This window comes from Salmo trutta, unplaced genomic scaffold (genome assembly GCF_901001165.1).
Source record: "Salmo trutta unplaced genomic scaffold, fSalTru1.1, whole genome shotgun sequence".
Lineage (NCBI taxonomy): Eukaryota > Metazoa > Chordata > Actinopteri > Salmoniformes > Salmonidae > Salmo > Salmo trutta.
This window is the reverse complement of record NW_021822733.1, coordinates 129,114-135,113: the sequence shown is the minus strand read 5'-3', so window position 1 is coordinate 135,113 and position 6,000 is coordinate 129,114. Positions and strand designations below refer to the sequence as shown.

The 6,000-nt window shown below is 38.8% G+C and overlaps 1 long non-coding RNA gene across 1 annotated transcript; it reads right to left on the bottom strand.

Annotated features, from left to right (window-relative positions):
• Window positions 1-259: 259 nt before the first annotated feature.
• On the bottom strand, window positions 260-1,201 carry LOC115184090 (uncharacterized). Its single transcript, XR_003874187.1, has 2 exons — window positions 825-1,201; window positions 260-705 (listed from the first exon to the last, which is right to left on the bottom strand). It is a non-coding gene; the product is annotated as an uncharacterized LOC115184090 (long non-coding RNA).
• Between the last annotated feature and the right edge of the window lie 4,799 nt (window positions 1,202-6,000).

The following is a 6,000-nucleotide window of genomic DNA, read 5'->3' as shown; positions in this document are numbered from 1 at the left end:
AAACAGATAAGAGGACGAGGTGAACGCTGACATACCTTGCAGACGGCCACAGGGGGCCAAGATCCTGGCACGTAACGCTGCATAAACAGTAGAGAAACGATAAGAGGACGAGGTGAACGCTGACATTACCTTTTGCAGACGGCCAATAGGGGGCCAAGTTTCCTGTCAGCTAACGCTGCAATAAACAGTAGAGAAACGATAAGAGGACGAGGTGTGAACGCTGACATACCTTGCAGACGGCCATAGGGGGCCAAGTTCCTGGCACGTAACGCTGCATAAACAGTAGAGAAACGATAAGAGGACGAGGTGAACGCTGACATACCTTGCAGACGGCCACAGGGGGCCAAGTTCCTGGCACGTAACGCTGCATAAACAGTAGAGAAACGATAAGAGGACGAGGTGAACGCTGACATACCTTGCAGACGGCCACAGGGGGCCAAGTTCCTGGCACGTAACGCTGCATAAACAGTAGAGAAACGATAAGAGGACGAGGTGAACGCTGACATACCTTGCAGACGGCCATAGGGGGCCAAGTTCCTGGCACGTAACGCTGCATAAACAGTAGAGAAACGATAAGAGGACGAGGTGAACGCTGACATACCTTGCAGACGGCCATAGGGGACCAAGTTCCTGGCCGTACTGTTGGTCAAAACGGTCCAATATGACTTTACACACCCGCTTCTGGTCCTCAGGTCGGGAAGGAACCTGTGAGTTGGAGAGGAACACGTCTAGATTCAAACAGGATGGATGGCTGATAGTATGTAACTAAAGTAGAACTAATCCTTTATTTCATCATATAACCAACAGTTTGTCATCGTTAATACCAGAAACGTATCGTCTGCTGGTCCTGTACGTGTATTCGTATGATCCAACCTTCCCCGTTCGGTCGGAACAGTTCGCTCCTCTCTCGACAGGTCCTGTCCACGGTCGGAACCGATAACGGAGTTGCACGACAGTAATCTCACACATTTCAACGACTGAGAAAGTCTCCGCTGTAGAATAAAAACCTCTCCCGAGACTAAACGTCGAAACATTTCATAAATAAATCCGAATTAATCAATTTAAGAAAACGGTTGACTGACTGATTTCTATTTAGTGTTTTCCTTTAGACACGTCCGTCTCTTATAAATGACCCCGTTCTCCTTGGCTGTTTTAAACTCAGTTCCCCTCCCTAACGTCAAGCAATAGATACGAGCACAAATCATATACACCTACTCATTCAAGGGTTTCTCTTTATTTTTACTATTTTCTACATTGTAGAATAATAGTGAAGACATCAAAACTATGAAATAACACACGTGGAATCATGTAGTAACCAAAAAAGTGTTAAATGAAAATATATTTTATATTTGAGATTCTTCAAAGTAGCCACCCTTTGCCTTGATGACAGCTTTGCACACTCTTGGCATTCTCTCAACCAGCTTCACCTGGAATGCTTTTCCAACAGTCTTGAAGGAGTTCCCACATATGCTGAGCACTTGTTGGCTGCTTTTCCTTCACTCTGCGGTCCAACTCATCCCAAATTGGGTTGAGGTCGGATGATTGTGGAGGCCAAAACAGTTAGGAATAGAGACGAGGGTACAAATCATATACGCATTTATTAGAATTTCATAACAAAAATTTACAAGGTAGAAAATGTGACTATGAAATCCCAAGAACGTAGCTGTGTGACTAAAGTATTTTATGGAAATATACAAGATACATTCACATGGTAAGGTGTGGCCTACAGTCATACAGTAAAAGGACATGATACATGGAGTGTAGAAACGGGGTCAGTCTCGATGGAGTGTAGAAACGGGGTCAGTCTCGACGGAGTGTAGAAGAGTAGCTCTGGACCAGAGCTAGACAAAGGAAAGACAGAAGAGTAGCTCTGGTCCAGGGCTAGACAAAGGACAGACAGAAGAGTAGCTCTGGTCCAGAGCTAGACAAAGGACAGAATAGTAGCTCTGGTCCAGGGCTAGACAAAGGACAGACAGAAGAGTAGCTCTGATCCAGAGCTAGACAAAGGACAGACAGAAGAGTAGCTCTGGTCCAGAGCTAGACAAAGGACAGACAGAAGAGTAGCTCTGGTCCAGAGCTAGACAAAGGACAGACAGAAGAGTAGCTCTGGTCCAGGGCCTGTTCCTCTCCTAGGAGACTGAGTAACAACACTCTGGACCAGAGCTAGACAAAGGACAGACAGAAGAGTAGCTCTGGTCCAGAGCTAGACAAAGGACAGACAGAAGAGTAGCTCTGGTCCAGAGCTAGACAAAGGACAGACAGAAGAGTAGCTCTGGTCCAGGGCTGAGGGGTAATATACGTGTATAAAGTCAGGTCCATGAACTATGATGTACCAGCTCATGTACATCAACAATACAGGACCAAAAACGGTCAAAATATCATTCAAGTGTCATCATTGAAAGCTATATGTTGTGAGAAGACTGTAGAGTACAGTATGTAGTGAATATAACATTACAGACTGTAGAGTACAGTATGTAGGGAATATAACATTACAGACTGTAGAGTACAGTATGTAGGGAAAATAACATTACAGACTGTAGAGTACCGTATGTAGGGAATATAACATTACAGACTGTAGAGTACAGTATGTAGTGAATATAACATTACAGACTGTAGAGTAGTGAATATAACATTACAGACTGTAGATTACAGTATGTAGTGAATATAACATTACAGACTGTAGAGTACCGTATGTAGTGAATATAACATTACAGACTGTAGAGTACAGTATGTAGGGAATATAACATTACAGACTGTAGAGTACAGTATGTAGGGAATATAACATTACAGACTGTAGAGTACAGTATGTAGGGAATATAACATTACAGACTGTAGAGTACAGTATGTAGGGAATATAACATTACAGACTGTAGAGTACAGTATGTAGTGAATATAACATTACAGACTGTAGAGTAGTGAATATAACATTACAGACTGTAGAGTACAGTATGTAGTGAATATAACATTAGACTGTAGAGTACAGTATGTAGGGAATATAACATTACAGACTGTAGAGTACAGTATGTAGGGAATATAACATTACAGACTGTAGAGTACAGTATGTAGTGAATATAACATTACAGACTGTAGAGTAGTGAATATAACATTACAGACTGTAGAGTACAGTATGTAGTGAATATAACATTAGACTGTAGAGTACAGTATGTAGGGAATATAACATTACAGACTGTAGAGTACAGTATGTAGTGAATATAACATTACAGACTGTAGAGTAGTGAATATAACATTACAGACTGTAGAGTACAGTATGTAGGGAATATAACATTAGACTGTAGAGTACAGTATGTAGGGAATATAACATTACAGATTGTAGAGTACAGTATGTAGTGAATATAACATTACAGACTGTAGAGTAGTGAATATAACATTACAGACTGTAGAGTACCGTATGTAGGGAATATAACATTACAGACTGTAGAGTAGTGAATATAACATTACAGACTGTAGAGTACAGTATGTAGGGAATATAACATTACAGACTGTAGAGTACAGTATGTAGGGAATATAACATTACAGACTGTAGAGTACAGTATGTAGGGAATATAACATTACAGACTGTAGAGTAGTGAATATAACATTACAGACTGTAGAGTACAGTATGTAGGGAATATAACATTACAGACTGTAGAGTACAGTATGTAGGGAATATAACATTACAGACTGTAGAGTACCGTATGTAGGGAATATAACATTACAGACTGTAGAGTAGTGAATATAACATTACAGACTGTAGAGTACAGTATGTAGGGAATATAACATTAGACTGTAGAGTACAGTATGTAGGGAATATAACATTACAGACTGTAGAGTACAGTATGTAGGGAATATAACATTACAGACTGTAGAGTAGTGAATATAACATTACAGACTGTAGAGTACCGTATGTAGGGAATATAACATTACAGACTGTAGAGTAGTGAATATAACATTACAGACTGTAGAGTACAGTATGTAGGGAATATAACATTACAGACTGTAGAGTACAGTATGTAGGGAATATAACATTACAGACTGTAGAGTACAGTATGTAGGGAATATAACATTACAGACTGTAGAGTACAGTATGTAGGGAATATAACATTACAGACTGTAGAGTACAGTATGTAGTGAATATAACATTACAGACTGTAGAGTAGTGAATATAACATTACAGACTGTAGAGTACAGTATGTAGTGAATATAACATTAGACTGTAGAGTACAGTATGTAGGGAATATAACATTACAGACTGTAGAGTACAGTATGTAGGGAATATAACATTACAGACTGTAGAGTACAGTATGTAGTGAATATAACATTACAGACTGTAGAGTAGTGAATATAACATTACAGACTGTAGAGTACAGTATGTAGGGAATATAACATTAGACTGTAGAGTACAGTATGTAGGGAATATAACATTACAGATTGTAGAGTACAGTATGTAGTGAATATAACATTACAGACTGTAGAGTAGTGAATATAACATTACAGACTGTAGAGTACCGTATGTAGGGAATATAACATTTACAGACTGTAGAGTAGTGAATATAACATTACAGACTGTAGAGTACAGTATGTAGGGAATATAACATTACAGACTGTAGAGTACAGTATGTAGGGAATATAACATTACAGACTGTAGAGTACAGTATGTAGGGAATATAACATTACAGACTGTAGAGTAGTGAATATAACATTACAGACTGTAGAGTACAGTATGTAGGGAATATAACATTACAGGACTTGTAGGAGTACCGATATGTAGGGAATATAACATTACAGACTGTAGAGTACCGTATGTAGGGAATATAACATTACAGACTGTAGAGTAGTGAATAGAACATTACAGACATGTAGAGTACAGTATGTACGGGAATATAACATTAGACTGTAGAGTACAGTATGTAGGGAATATAACCTTACAGACTGTAGAGTACAGTATGTAGGGAATATAACATACAGACTGTAGAGTAGTGAATATAACATTACAGACTGTAGAGTACCGTATGTAGGGAATATAACATTACAGACTGTAGAGTAGTGAATATAACATTACAGACTGTAGAGTACAGTATGTAGGGAATATAACATTACAGACTGTAGAGTACAGTATGTAGGGAATATAACATTACAGACTATAGAGTACAGTATGTAGGGAATATAACATTACAGACTGTAGAGTAGTGAATATAACATTACAGACTGTAGAGTACAGTATGTAGGGAATATAACATTAGACTGTAGAGTACAGTATGTAGGGAATATAACATTACAGACTGTAGAGTACAGTATGTAGGGAATATAACATTACAGACTGTAGAGTACAGTATGTAGTGAATATAACATTACAGACTGTAGAGTACAGTATGTAGGGAATATAACATTACAGACTGTAGAGTACAGTATGTAGGGAATATAACATTACAGACTGTAGAGTACAGTATGTAGTGAATATAACATTACAGACTGTAGAGTAGTGAATATAACATTACAGACTGTAGAGTACAGTATGTAGTGAATATAACATTACAGACTGTAGAGTACAGTATGTAGGGAATATAACATTAGACTGTAGAGTACAGTATGTAGGGAATATAACATTACAGACTGTAGAATACCGTATGTAGGGAATATAACATTACAGACTGTAGAATACCGTATGTAGGGAATATCTGACCAAACACATTTCAGTTAGAATGAACATACATTGTTCACCTTGTTGTAAACGCGTCTTAAAAAATACAAGTGCACTACTTTATCATGTAGCGCGCTACTTTATCATGTAGCGCGCTACTTTATCATGTAGCGCGCTACTTTATCATGTAGCGCGCTACTTTATCATGTAGCGCGCTACTTTATCATGTAGCGCGCTACTTTATCATGTAGCGCGCTACTTTATCATGTAGGGCGCTACTTTATCATGTAGCGCGCTACTTTATCATGTAGCGCGCTACTTTATCATGTAGCGCGCTACTTTATCATGTAGCGCGCTACTTT